We start from the raw sequence: 14,853 nt of genomic DNA on the forward strand, positions 1-14,853 counted from the left end.
CTAGTCTGAATAGGCTTGTGGGCTGTCAGATTTCTGGATGAAAGGAACTTGTACCAAAGCTGCGTCCACCTGATCTGATCCTCTGTAATTTTGCAATAGCAAATAAATTCAAGTGAGGAGATCTCTGCTTTTGTACGGGTGAATGCATTTCCACCTGGTTTCAATGAAGTGAGGGGCTAGACATCACAACCCTTTAGGGCTGAGGCAGTGGATTTGTTATTTCAATATAGGTGTGGCGCGTGCCCACCTCTGAAGATGATGTAGTACACAAGCTGCGTCGCTGTGAATTACTTGTAGTCTATGAATGGTGATATTGGGTATTCTTACATATACCCTGTTGGCATAATGCGATCTAGATAGGACTGCGGCCACCGCTATTGATTTTCTTGTCTAAAGTGGGAGAAGGGGGGTTAGTTTCTCAAGTAGTTTCAGTATAAATCTATATTTAGATCCTACTGCTCCAGCCTGCTGGTTCTTGCTAAGATTGCTATTGATTATCACTCAGAGGCTTTTAGCTGTGGGTTTAGGCTCCGGTAACAATCTCATTTTTGTTGGAGAGTAAAGTTGACTCCAAACGTTGGTCTTATTCTTTCAAATTACAATCTCAGTTTGGTCAATAGTCAGTTTTAGCTGATTCACCCTCATCAAGTAATCATCAAATTGAATCATATTTTGAGACTGGAGTTGTGAGGCTGACATTCCATTGATAAGAAACGGTGTAGTTATAAAGCCTGGAACCTCTTGAAGACAGTTCTCTGGCCAATAGTTTTTGCAGGTTAAGGGAGCAGAGGTATTGCCCTAAAATTCTTGGTTATATCCGGGACTTCTCCCTGGTTTTTCAGTATCGTGAGCTCTACAGCATTTTGAAACGTGCTTGGATCGATAGCTTGAGCTGCTGAATTGATGAAAACGCTCTGCAGGGGATTGCTCAAGACCTGGCTTTTAGATGGAGACACAGCACCCGCAGCGCCCAGATACCCTTGGGGTGTGCCTTATAAATGCTGATTGATTGATTGATGAGGTCAGAGATTCCATGACTGCCGGAGGGCAAGGGTCAGTTGGTGACCCAGATTTGACCTTGATCATTAAATTCATGAAGCCCGTTTATTTCTTCAAACATGGATAAGGTGGTTGAGTTTTTTCAGACTCAACTTCAGAATTACTGCTGCTGTATTTGTTTATACTATCTTTAAAGGATGTTTTTGTTAAGTATTTAAATTGTCACAGAATGCCTCGATAGGAGTCAGGGAAGTTCTCATTTCATCTGGGAGCGAATAATCATTCAGGATTTCAAAAAAGTATTTTCATTTGCTTCTAAGATATGTTTTGCCTATTAAGAGGACTTTGCATGGAACGGGGTTTGCCTTTATATTCCTCAAGCTCAATTTAAAAATGTGATTTTGCTCTCTTTAGCATCACTTTCCCACCAGGTTTTGCCTCCTTTAACTCTGGCTTGTACCAGGGCACTGGTCTGGTGCGGTTTATAACACGCTGTTCGATTTGCAGGGTGTGGGTCACTAGCATGTCTGAGCCACAGAGTGGATTATTTTTCTTTGGAGAGAAAGTCTTCAATTGATGGAAAGAGGGGGGAGGGGTTTGAAAGTGTTGATAACACTGGCTCTGTATTAATGTATCGCCATGTGTGTATGGTTTCATTTCCTGCTTGTAGATCAAGTTAGAAAAATCTACCGGAATACAAACGCTGATCAAATACTGATTGGACCTGGGGAGGAGCCAAGATGGCGACCGGAGCAGACGTGTGAGCTCTCGGCTCCTCCAGCCCTTGGCCCCTTTGTTCCTATCCTGCCTGCCATCCTGCTCATTTTGCCAGCCGCTGGAATGGGGAAGGCGCGCTGACTTCACCCGTGTTCCTCCGACGCCTCGGCCCGGTCGGATTGAGGAGATAGAACCTTGCCCGGCCCCGCGCCATGACTCAGGCTTGCATCGACGCTGGCTGCCGAACTTAGACGGAGGAGAGACGGCCGGCCTGCCTACGGGACACCCACAGCCTGTGCGGAGCTGCTTCCACTCTCGCGGCCCGCGTTTTATTGCCTTTCGATGACTGCTGGACGCTGAGATCGCGCTGGCTGGAAGGCGGACGAGACTGCCCGATCGGCTCCTTTGTTGTGTGCGAGGGGAGAGCTGCCTGGACTCCATTACGGGATGTCCCCTGACCTGGTGAGCTGCCCGTTTGCCCTGACCGCCTGCCCAGACGGGCGGGGGCCCCTTACTGGCGACGCAGAGCTGCCACTGGACACAATGAGAGAGGGAATAATCGCTGACTCCTGTCGCACCCCCCCACGATATGGCGATCGGCTTGGGAGAGTGTTGGACGTTTCCGTGGACCTACGAGGTGGAGAGGACTGCCCACCCTCGCCCCGTGCTGGCGGCGCCGTGGGGCCGGGGTCTGCACTGCCTACACCCACATCTGTCCCAGCCGCAGACGGACCGCAACCTCCCCTGTCTTACGGAGATCTCCTGTCTGCCCTTGGCGAACTGAGATCGGAGCTGCTTTACAACACCCATAAGCTGAGCAAGAAACTTGACGATGTGGCCCTGGAACTGGATCGTGTGCGGATTGACTGCTCCCAGCAACGGCGGACCTGTCCCCTCCCAGTGTCTGGGGCTGGGACTGTGTTGCCGAGTGAATCCAGCAGTGGAGAGACCCGTGATGCCTGGAATGGTGCCTCTGAAAGACCGCTTCCAGCCTCTGCCGCTGGTACATTGTTGCTGCACTCCGGGACTGAGACATTGTATCCGCCTCCGCCATTGATGATGATCTTGCCGGCCCGGTGGACTCAGGCTCCCTTTGGGACTTTCCTGTGCAGGTCTCCGTTTTTCCTCCTGATGCCCTGGAGTTACCGTGCCACCTTGGAGGTGTTTTTGACTGTGTTTGCTGCACTGTTGAATATTTGGCACCGTCTATTTACTCTGCACAAATCCCCTCTTCTCCCCTTGCACCCATTTTGTTTCTCTACGGCTGGGAGGGGTGGGATTCGTCGAGGGCTGGGATCTGGGGGGCTCCTGAGATCGGGACAGGGTTAGGCGGGTTTCAGGTTATATTACTCTCTTGCCAGGTGGGGACCGGGGTTAGAATGGTATACGTATTGGCTGCGTGGATTACATGTTTGGGGTGGATACTTCCCCCCGTCTGGCTCTATTGTTCCTAGTGGTTGCTCTACTTTACACTCTTCGGGATATTGCGACCTTAGTCAATGGCACAGTCGGCACCACATACTGGCTATCCTGATTAATTGTGGGCTAACGGCTCCGTTACACTCTCTTTAGTGCCTGCCTGTTGGTCATGGACGTTTATTGTGACAGAGGGACTATTTGTTTAGAGCAGCGTCCATTTCGCTCTCCTTTGTTTGCGTTCTCATCAAGGCGGCCATTTTGTCCCTTCGTTCCGACTGGGGGGGGCTTCTGCTGAGCGTCATGGTGTAGTGGTCGCTCGCGACCTGATTAGGGTTGGAGGTTTCCGGGGATTAACTGTTGTCTGACTGGCTGGTACGGTTTCGGACTGCGCCACCTCTCTGGCGAAGGTAGTGGTCGTAGCTCCCCACACTTGTTCTGTTGCTGATGTCTATCCTGGTACCCTCGCACGTGGGGTTGAACTGTGTGTATCATGCTATTGTCCCCTATGGACGGGGTAACCAGTCAGGTACTGGCTCGGGGTTCCGGGCTTATTTGATTCACTTCCCCTTCTGGTAGTGTACTTCTCTATATTGTTGTTTCACTTGGTAAAAGGGGCTATACGTGGCTGGGGGACCGTGAGTCTTGTTATTGTTAGGGCTCCTCCCCGTTTCCTTTCTCTTTTGGGAGTGATAGAATAGCTTGTTCTTTTCTTCCTCCCGATACTTCAAGCATCTTTATTTCTTATCATTTCTTCTTTCTTTTCTATTCTTGGTCTGTATTTCGGGTTCTTTAATGGGCGACAGGCACTTTGCCGGGGGGGGGTAGGCCGTAGCCTCCGGATTGATGTAGGGTGGGGGGGTAGATTTAGTTTTCCTTTTTTGGTTTCTATGGGCCTTATTTTTCTATTTTCTGCGCTTTCTTGTCCTGTTTCTGTTCTGGGTCTGAAGTAGGGGTTAGTTGGGAGTGGGTGGCGCTGAGGGTGGTATGTGAATGCGTACTGCAGCTCCTGAGGTTTTGTATTGTACTGCCATACGGACAGGGTGATCTTAATAATGTTGCTCTTATTGATGCTGCCTGCTCATGTTGCGAAGTTGATGCATGGACTCAGTTCTCCTTAACTTTATTCTTCACTGATTTATATTTCGATCAAAAACTTTAAAAAATTTAACCTTCAATGCTCCTTTTCCTTGGCGACATGATTCCACTCGGTGTAACTGCTCCTATTTGATGATATTTTGCCTGATGCCGCTGAGGAACCGCATTGCTTGCACCTGTGCTTAAAATATCGTGGCCGGCCTGAGGGTTGTAGGCCCGTATTTGTTCTCCTTTTCATGCACAATAAAGGTTTTCAAAAAATTAAAAAAAAAAAAAAAAATACTGATTGGACCATATGCAAGGAAGGATGATTATATTCAGTCAATTCGAATTATACGCCCAGATCAGATCTAAGGGATTTCATTTTATGTGACCTGAGCATGTAATGTGTTGGTGTAAATTCAAAATCATTAAATCAGCAAATTCATTATCTTTAGGGACCAAGTTTTCGTCATCAACTCAAAACTTGAGAACGGAAAGCAGATCTACTCCTTCAGTTGGAGTAATTTGGGAGCGGTGATGGTTCTGGAGTGAAGAGCGGTCGAGCAGCCATCCGCCTCACTCCAGTTGCGTATGCTTGGCTAGGCGGCCTGCGATGCACGAGCAGAGGCGCTGGCAGGCAGCGAGGAGAGACGCGCTGCTAAGAAGAACCAGAGCGGTAGCTTTGGCAAGAATAAGTCCTTGGGGCTTCTACTCTCTGCCTCGAGACCCTCTCATCCTCGGGAGCGGGAGCGGACTCAGAGGACCCACTAAATACAGACGCTGACCTGGCTGTTGGCAGTTTTCTCCCTGGCTGCCCTTATAATTCTGGGAAACTTCGCGACCGGTTGCAGCTCGTGGTGTAGAGCAGGGGAGTCCCGGAGGGGCCTGAAAAACTATATTAATATGAGCAGCAGGGGATCAAGAGAGGGAGCAAAGCCAAGAACGCCACGGAGCCTCGAGAGAATGCTTCAATGGAGGGCGGCACCTGCAACAGCCGCACCCGGCAAGAGGTTAGTGGCGCTAAAAAACTGCTTGTAAAACCCGGTGGAGCCGGGGAAGACGCAGGCGCAGGCAAAGACTGTACTAATACAATTGGCGCGCCCACACTAGCCAAAATCTTCCAAGGGGCAAAAGGGCAGATTAAAGGACAGAGTAAAGGATTAAGCCATAACATTAGTGCAAACAATAACCCTCTGCCGATAGTCTCCCCAGACCTGGACATAACCCTGTCTAAAACTCTTGTACCCACATTAGCCCAGGACCCTGAGATTGACGTAGTACATGGGGGGCTGGAGGTATCGTCTCAAAATAACCCTGTGGCTGCATCAGAACGAGTAGGTGGAGTGGAAGACTTTACTCCCTCATCTCTCCCAGCCGACACCGACACCAACACTGACACTGACCAGGCAAGCCAACTGGGTCTAAACGGAACACACAAGGGAGTTCTGCTTGCACAGAGGTCTGAGAAGCCTGGAGCCAAACTAAGTACACACGAGACCGGGATAATCAACTATATCCAGGCCGTGGAAGCAGCGGCTGGGTCTCAAGCACCCTGGACCCCGGATGTAGGGCCCGAACATTTTTATTCTGTCTCTGATGGTACCAGGACATCTTCAGACGAAGGGGGCCTTGGCTCAAGCGAAGGGGATGGCGACAGTTAGGAACAGGCTAAAGACACAGGGACAGTGCGCACCAAAAAGGGAAGAAGCAAAGGAAAAAGAAGGAGCCAACTGAAGTGGGACTACTCAGACTCGCAAATGTCCTACCCCCTAGATGAAGACGAGGAGGCGCAGCAGACCGACTGGGAAAAGGTAAAGAGACTGCCAGCCGCCATTGATTCATCCGAATCCTCTTTAGCTTTAATACTGGCGTCTATCAAAGAATTCCAAGAGGAGGTGTGGGCGGACAGCCAGGCATCAAAGAGTGCAGCTAAGAAAGTTCAAGGTGGCCTCAGACGTCTAAATAAAACATGAACAGACATAAGTGATTGTGTTACTATGATAGATGGGTGCACGGAATATCTGGAGACCGAAGTTACGGCAGTCAAAAAGCAAAGCGAAGCCAACACCGCTTGCCTAGGAGATATAATGACAAAGATGGAGGAGCAGGAAAATCGCCAGCAAAGGAACAACCTACGCTTGCTGGGCATTCCAGAAGGTAAAGAGGGGGAGGACCCCAGAAGGTTTATTGTGAAGCTCCTACAAGACTCTTTTCCTGACCATCCTACCTGGGACTGGGACCAAGAGGTGCAGAGGGCCCACTGCTTCCCCTTCAACCTAAGGAGACAGCGCGTCGGCGGCAACAGCGGCACGGAAAGTGGGCACCCAAGGGTGTTTCTAGTTTATTTTGGAAACTTTTTACTAAGACAACTCATCTACGATCAAGCCCGTCCTAACTCCAAAAAAGGGGCTAATGGGATCAGATTCTTTGCTAAACCAGACTTCTGTCACCAGGCAGTGGAGCGAAGGTGGCGCCTAAGGCAACTGATTTCTCCAGTTCAGCAAGCAGGAGCAGAAGCCTATCTCATGAACCCTACCAGGCTCAAAGTCATCTTTAGCGGGAACTCTCAGGTCTTCTTGTCCGAAATCAAAGCCGGCGAATACCTTGACGAGATTAAATCTAAAAAAAGAAGTAACTAGATTAAAAGCATCAAGAGGAATGCTAAAGGAACTTGTCAAATATAGACATTAACAGATATTAACATGAAATGTCTTTCTTTTTTCTCTAAAAATGTCATACTAATTTTAAGAATAATTCAGATCACGGTTTTTGCATTTGCTTTTTCGCCTTTCCACGTGCGAGATATATTTTATAAGGGGTACTTCTTCAGCTTAGCTGAAAATACTGGCCTCAGCCACACAGGGTGGCACTTAGCCGTTTTTTGACCCTATGATTAAAGAGGTGTGGCGGGTGGCTGTACTTCACTCACGGCTGAAAAACACAGGGGTGTCCCAAAATAACACAACTGTAATATCCTATCAATTACTGCAAAGCTTAATGCAAAAAAGTACAAATTAATTGATCACACAAACATGAAATACCGATTATGAGAGAGGCAAGGTAGAACTAAAGGTATATTGTTACAAGTTTGGTATAGTAATCTGCATCAGACCAACACATTAGCTCCAGAATTAATAAACAGTCTATTGTCAATGTAGTAAAAAATATTATGAATATTTATTACATATAGCTGTCTGGAAACAGTTTGCAATTTGTAATGTATTTAAAAAACATATGCTAATCAACATAAGTATATATGAGGTTGGCGAGGGGCTCTACTCCACTTCTATCTAGAGTATTTATCAGGTTCCAGAATGGGCTAAGGTTCTTAGTGCTGGCAGCCAACTTTAGTTCCTGCCAGAATTCCTCTTCCCAGTCCCTCTTAGCATTTATAATGCAAATCTTATATTCCCTTCTAGCTAACCGCAATGCAGTTGTATCCTCCCTTCTAATAGCATCTGCTATGGCCCTTCTCCTCTGCCTGCACTGCGCTGTATACCATGGAGTGCTAGCTTTTACAGGGTTCTTCCTTTTTGAACTATCTTTTATCATGAAGAAGGAACCAATTTTCTTTATTAGGGTGTTATAAGAATCTACAAGGCTGAAGTTTTGGTCACTGTAGGGATCCATGGATTTAGAAGCAAATACCCTTGCTTCCAATTCCACCCAACCTTTAATACAAAGTAGACTATCTTCTTGGCACAGCACCCTGTTCCATTTAAGTCTACGATTGCCATCAGACGGGACTACTTCTTTTGTGGTCATTAAAGGAGCCTCAAGTGAGTCCCTCGCCCTCCCCCATTTTATTTCCATACAGAGCGGATTATGGTCACTGTCCTGTGACTGTGTGACTACCATATACACTAATCTACTCCATGAGCTAGTATCGAGCAGGATGTAATCAATACGGGACGGGCAGCTAAGTTTATTATAGGTCATAGCACCATTTGGGTCCGAAATTGTCCTGCCGGTTAAGGCACGTAAATTATAGTCTACAGTTAGGGCGTTTAATTGGATCGCTCTTGGGGTCCACTTTTTAATAGGGGCGAGAGTCAGGGATGGGATTAACTTTTTACAGTCATCTTCGTTTATGTCCATAATGTCTTCCACCGTTAGGGGTTCATATGTACAATTAAAATCTCCCCCTATGACAACACTGGACAGTCGAGAAATCCCTGCTAGCGTCCCCTCAAGAAGAGCTATAGTGGGTGAAATTTGTCCTCCCTGGGACCCACGTGCATAGACATTAAACAGCTCAAAAGAGTTTATGGAATGCTGGCCCTTTACAGAGATATACAAGATGTCCCGGGATGGCAGGGAATGAGGAGTGACCATCAGATTGAGTGCTACTTTAATCCAAATATGTAAGCCCCCTGAAGGTCGGCCTCTCCCTATACTAGTAGCAGGAATAAAGTAGGTGGAGAAACCACATTTGTATTGGGGGGAAACACTCCACGTTTCTTGGAACATACAGATATCGAACCTCTCTATAAATTCACTCCATTCTGCTTTTAACATATTTTTCTGGAGTCCCGCTATATTCCAAGAAATTAACTTGATAATTTTCGTCTTTGGAGTAGCATTGCTAGTGGTTAGGTCTGGGGATATACCTCCTAAGCCTAAAATTGTGGACTTATCCACTATGGGCGCTAACTTAGGGTTCCCATCCCTGCGGTGGGTGGCCTCATCAATGATCACCCTGCCTTCATTACCAATTGTTTGTCGGTCATCATTTTCTAAACTCCCCAACCCCATAGAGTGTGGTGGGACACCAATGTCCATATTAATGTGAAGACTAGTTTTAACACAATGGTCATGAGTAGGGATGACCCCCGGGGCCTGGCTACAAAGTCAATCAACTCCTTCCATTCCCGCAAACACGGAAAAGTGATTAAACGTGGGGATGTTGAACCTGAGCTGGTTTTGATTAAAGGCACTTGCCCTGCCCTTTTTCAGATTTGGTAACTGAATGCAGGGAGGTCAACCCCCAAGCCCGTAGTGCCATAGCAAAAAGAAGCCCTTCGGCTGCAGCGATTGCCATATTATATAAAAGGTGAGTGCCGACTCATGCCAACGATCTATACATACCGGTTCAGGGTATAGGGCCCTTCATAACGTTATCTTCCCCTTTGTTTGTAGAATTTTAATTGAGAAAAAATCTTTCTACACATTATCGGTGGCTCCCCCGGACAGCTTATAGCTGGCACCAACTTGTCAAAGGTAAAAATGACAAAAATTTGAATAACGAATGGCAATTCTATAAGAGATATTAAGTAAAATCTGGCTGCAAAAATACTCTTATACCTTACAGTCCCCAAAATCGATGGGATATGCCAGCAGAACACTCTTATCAAATAAAGAATTAAGAAATAGCGCAACAACTCCAGTACATGACTGAGTCTAACACATCCCCCCTGTTTTTAACATTGAGGTACGTACCATATTGGAATTATGGTGAACACATTAGAATAAATAGTGGTTTGCACAGATGGAAGATCTAAGTATTTCTCAAGTATAAGGTTAGAGAGAGAGAGGCATTAAAAGGTATTGAACAAAATGTATGTTGGTGGTAAAAGAACACGAAGGAGCATAACTGTAGCACTAAATCAATAAAAGAAAATTGCCCCTCGTAATTAATGCTTACTAGATTAAGCATATTGTATTGGTTTTTTTTTAAAAAAGAAAAGGAATGTCTGTGACCAATTACGGTTTGGTAACAAGGCAGAATCTGTCCTGAAGAAGGTGTTTTATTAACAAAAAAACGAAACGCCGCATCGACACTTGTTTGTTCCTGATTCTTTTTTATCTTTTTTATACCATTTATGTACTCTATGTAACTATGTATTATGTGATTGATTATTAAATTTTGTGATTCGTATATACTTATGTTGATTAGCATATGTTTTTCTAAATACATTACAAATTGCAAACTGTTTCCAGACAGCTATATGTAATAAATATTCATAATATTTTTTACTACATTAACAATAGACTGTTTATTAATTCTTGAGCTAATGTGTTGGTCTGATGCAGATGATTACTATACCAAACTTGTAACAATATACTTTTAGTTCTACCTTGCCGCTCTCATAATTGGTATTTCATGTTTGTGTGATCAATTAAGTTGCACTTTGTTGCATTAAGCTTTGCAGTAATTGATAGGATATTACAGTTGTGTTATTTTGGGACACCCCTGTGTTTCTCTACTTATCTCCCCTGGACCCACAAACCAAGATAGGGGGCCTCCTTATCTTTTTTTACATCTTCACTCACGGCAACCATCACTCAGGTTATACCTGATTGCTCGGGTCTCAAGGGGGGGGGGGGCAGGAGGAGGGGAACACAAAGAAGATCCGCATGTTTCAGGGCCATCCTATGTTTCACAGTTATTCACCTATTTAGATACTTGTAACGAAGACTACGTCCAGATTCGCTTTAGAGAGGGGGGGGAGAGGAGACTGGGGGGGAAATTGGAAAAGAAAGGAGGGAGGAGAACAATACAATTGCAGAGATTTTCCGACTCGCCATCTCTTTAAAACAAACCATTAATGGCTAGCAAAGGAATTCTTAGGTTTATTTCTGTTAACGTTTGTGGGTTGAATGATAACGGGAAAAGACAGAAAGTGGCGCAAGGATTAAGGTCTTTAGGAGGGGATGTTATATGTCTCCAAGAAACCCATCTGGAGGGGTCACAAAAACAGCTGTTGGACACGCTAGGCTATAAAATCATAGGAGCTACCACACAAGGAGCAAAAATTAAAGGGGTGGGAATATTGGCTGAAAGAAAACTATCTATTAAGAGAGCCCAAAGGTGAAATCCGACGCACTAGGTAGATGGGTGATAGCGGAATGTCATCTTCCTACAGGCACCCCCTTCACACTATGCTCAATCTACGGCAGCAATACTGACGACCCAAGCATTATTAATCAGATATCCGGGGAGCTAGCCCATTGGCCCACTCCAATAATTCTATGTGGCGATCTTAACATCAACTTGCCGCACGATCTAGAACTAGGGAGTGAAAGGAATTACAAAGGCAGGAAACCTCTAGTCTATAACGCATCAATGAACCTAGCGCAAACACACGGGCTTAAGGATGTTTGGTCTAAACTTAACCCTTCACAACCTGGATACACATATTTCTCATTTGTTATGTTATGTTATATTAATTTATTATGCGCACAGCGACTCCAGCGAAGGAGCGTCCCGGCGCAGAGACAAGGAGAAACATAACACAACAGGAAAAGATAAGACCTAAAAGGGATAACTAAAACAGGAATGTTTTAATGGCTCTCCGAAAAGACAGCAGGTCATCAAGCAGACGGATTTCAACTGGGAGGGTGTTCCAGATTAGTGCAGCTTTCACCCTGAAAGAACGACCCCCCATCCGGCTGAGCCTGAATCTGGGGACAACAGCAAGGGCCTGACCTTGGGATCTAAGGTTGCGGGTGGGAACATAGAAGGAGATACAGTTGGACAGAATTTCAGGGCCTATACCTCTTAGGATTTTAAAGGTCAAACAAAGGACCTTAAAAAGAATACGCTTCCTAACAGGGAGCCAATGCAGGGAGCGGAGGACATTAACCACCGGGCAGAATCTAGGTAGGCCAACAATGGCCCTAGCCGCGGCGTTTTGAACCCGCTGCAGACAAGTTAACTCAGCCTGGTTGGCCCCTGCCAGAAGAGAGCTAGCGTAGTCCAGGCGGGAGATGATAGTTGCCTGGACTACAAGCTGTCTGGTTGGGGCGTCAAAGAATTTAAGAACAGGTCTTAAACCTCTTAACAGTCCAAAGCAGCAGGCTGCAGTTTTTTTAGTATGCCCTACAAAGGTGAGACCCGCGTCCAACCAGACCCCTAGATTTTTCACCTCCGACACCGGGGTCGGAGTAGGGCCCAGCTCAGAAGGCCACCACTGATCGCCCCAAAGCTCTACTCCCTTCCCGACAACCATTACCTCCGTTTTCGTGGCATTAAGCTGGAGACAGTTTCCTGTCAACCAGCTAGCCACCGCCTTCAGTCCAGACTGAAACCTGGGGGCATCTTGTTCCGCATCCCCGCTGAGAGTTTCCACATCAAACATTCGCCAGGTTAGATTATTTCCTGATCTCGTCTTCTCTGCTAGACAAATGCACAATAGGCCTAGCCCCACGTTTAAATCAGACCACAACCCACTCATTCTGACGGTTAGGTGGTTCGAGATTGGGAAGGACACCCCCAGGTAGAGCTTTGAGAAAGAACTTCTACAGGATACTAGCTATCAGACCCATATGCAAGCCTGGATTCAGGAGTTTCTTGAAATAAATGTGGGGTCAGCGTCCAACACAGTAGTTTGGGACACGGTAAAAGCTGGTATCCGGGGGAAACGCTAAGATTCTCAATTAGGAAGAATAAAACAGAAAAGCAGTTAATAACCGACCTACAAATAAAGCTAACTGCAGTAGAAACCGCATTAATCCAAAGGGTCCAGAACGGAGCTGAAACAAAGAATATACAAACTGAAGCAACACTGATTAAGGCTAAAATAGGAGCATTATTCTCGGAAAGAGCTGCATCTAAGTGGGCAGCCGCCGGTGAGACACTATATGAGTGTGGCAACAGTACTGGCCATCACCTCGCCGTCAAAACAAGACAAAAAACGGTAAACTGCGAAATACGTCTACCTTCAGGGATAGAAACCAGTGATTTTAATAAGATACAAGAGGGTTTTCAAGATTTATATGTAACTCTTTACTCAGAAGGAAACACCCAGCCTGACGACTTAGCAGAGCAAGAAATTACTAACTACTTGCAGGACATCGAACTAAGGCAACTTAATACAGGCGACTCTGCCCAGTTAGAGAATGTGCCAGAATGGGACGATATTACAGCTGCCCTATTCAGTGTACCCGATGGTAAAGCGGCGGGTATAGATGGTATCCCAGTAGAATTTTATAAGGTCTTTGCGCCCCAAATAAAGCATTTTTCTTGACATAATCACCACTATTTTTAACGGAGGGCCACCCCCGCGTCCTGGTCTAATGCAAAAAATTCTATCTTCCCAAAAAAGGATAAATCACCTTTAGAAATTGGTTCTTATAGACCCATTACCTTGATAAACTGCGACTCTAAGATCTACTCCAAGTTGCTCGCAATCAGACTGTCCATGGTAATAGAATCTCTGGTCTCCAAGTGGCAACATGGATTAATTCCAAAAAAGGGTACCACGGAGCATACACGGAGAGCCATCACCCTGTTTGATGCCGCACAGGTGTCAGGAGAGCCGATGTCCCTGATTTTACTAGACGCCGAAAAGGCCTTTCACCGGGTCTCCTGGCGGTTCCTGTAGGGCATCATGGAGAGGATGGGGTTTGGACAAAAGTTTAAGCAGGCAGTGCAAGCACTATACTACCATCCGACAGCCTGTCTAGTGTTAAACGGGAGGCTCTCCAAAAACTTTAGTATCTCACGAGGCACCAGGCAGGGTTGTCCCTGCTCCCCTCTGCTGTTCGCTCTTTATATAGATCCCCTAATAAAAAAATAGAGAAAGATCCGGCCATTCAAGCCATGAGCACACAGGGACTGCAAACAAAGATACCGGCTTACGCAGACGACTTGGCCATCACCACCCCTGATCCCGAAAATGCTATGATGGCACTAGAAGCAGAGGCCTATAGGTTTGGACAAATCTCAGGATACTCGCTAAACAGCTCCATAACTCAGATAACAACTAATAGTGAAATTCACTGGAATAACAGCAGGGTAGTAACAAAAGCAAAGTACCTGGGAGTGACTATAACTGCAAATTTGGACAACCTGGTAGCAGAGAACTTAGTCCCTTTGGCCACTGATACGAAAAAGTCCCTTAAGGCAATTAACAATCTGCACCTTAGTCAAGTCAAGTCAAGTCAGTAGATTTGTATAGAACGCTACATACCCGGAGGGTCTCAAGGCGCTTAAGAAGGGAGGGGAATTACTTGTCAAATATCCAAGTTTTAAGTTGCTTTCTGAATGCTAGGTGGTTCTGAGTGAGACGAAGGTGAGTGGGGAGTGAGTTCCAGGTTTTAGCTGCGACAATAGTGAGAATATGCAACGTAATTAAGATGACATATTTTCCAAAATTACTTTATTATTTTCGCTCTATTCCGCTAGAATTCACCAAGATACAGCTAGCAATGTTTCAGCAAATTTTTACACAATTTATTTGGGCGTACTCACAGCCAAGACGGGCCCTGAAACAACTGACACTTGCTAAAGAACGGGGGTGGGCATTGCCAAACATAGTACTCTATTATTGGGCATCAGTCTTACAATATAGTACCGAATTAATCACAACACATCCTTGCACCTCTTCTACTGAATTGCCATCTCCTTTCCGGATGTTAATAGGAGAGGAAGCTCGCGGCTGCCTTTTCAGACAGCTATCCTACGGATATTACAAGCGAGTTTGGTTTAAGACACTGATGAACTCTTTTAAAGGTATTTTCTAGTATACGCAGGATTTATGGTCTTGGAAGGTTTAATCACTACACCCCCCTTACTCAAAATCAAGATCTGCCTGGCATATTTTACCTAAGTTACCTAGCAGAATGGTACAAAGCTGGTATCTTAAAACTAGGGGACCTAATTTCAAACGAGAGACTGAGCACATTTTTAGAACTTCA

This window comes from Lissotriton vulgaris, chromosome 1_2, assembly GCF_964263255.1.
Source record: "Lissotriton vulgaris chromosome 1_2, aLisVul1.2, whole genome shotgun sequence".
Classification (NCBI taxonomy): domain Eukaryota; kingdom Metazoa; phylum Chordata; class Amphibia; order Caudata; family Salamandridae; genus Lissotriton; species Lissotriton vulgaris.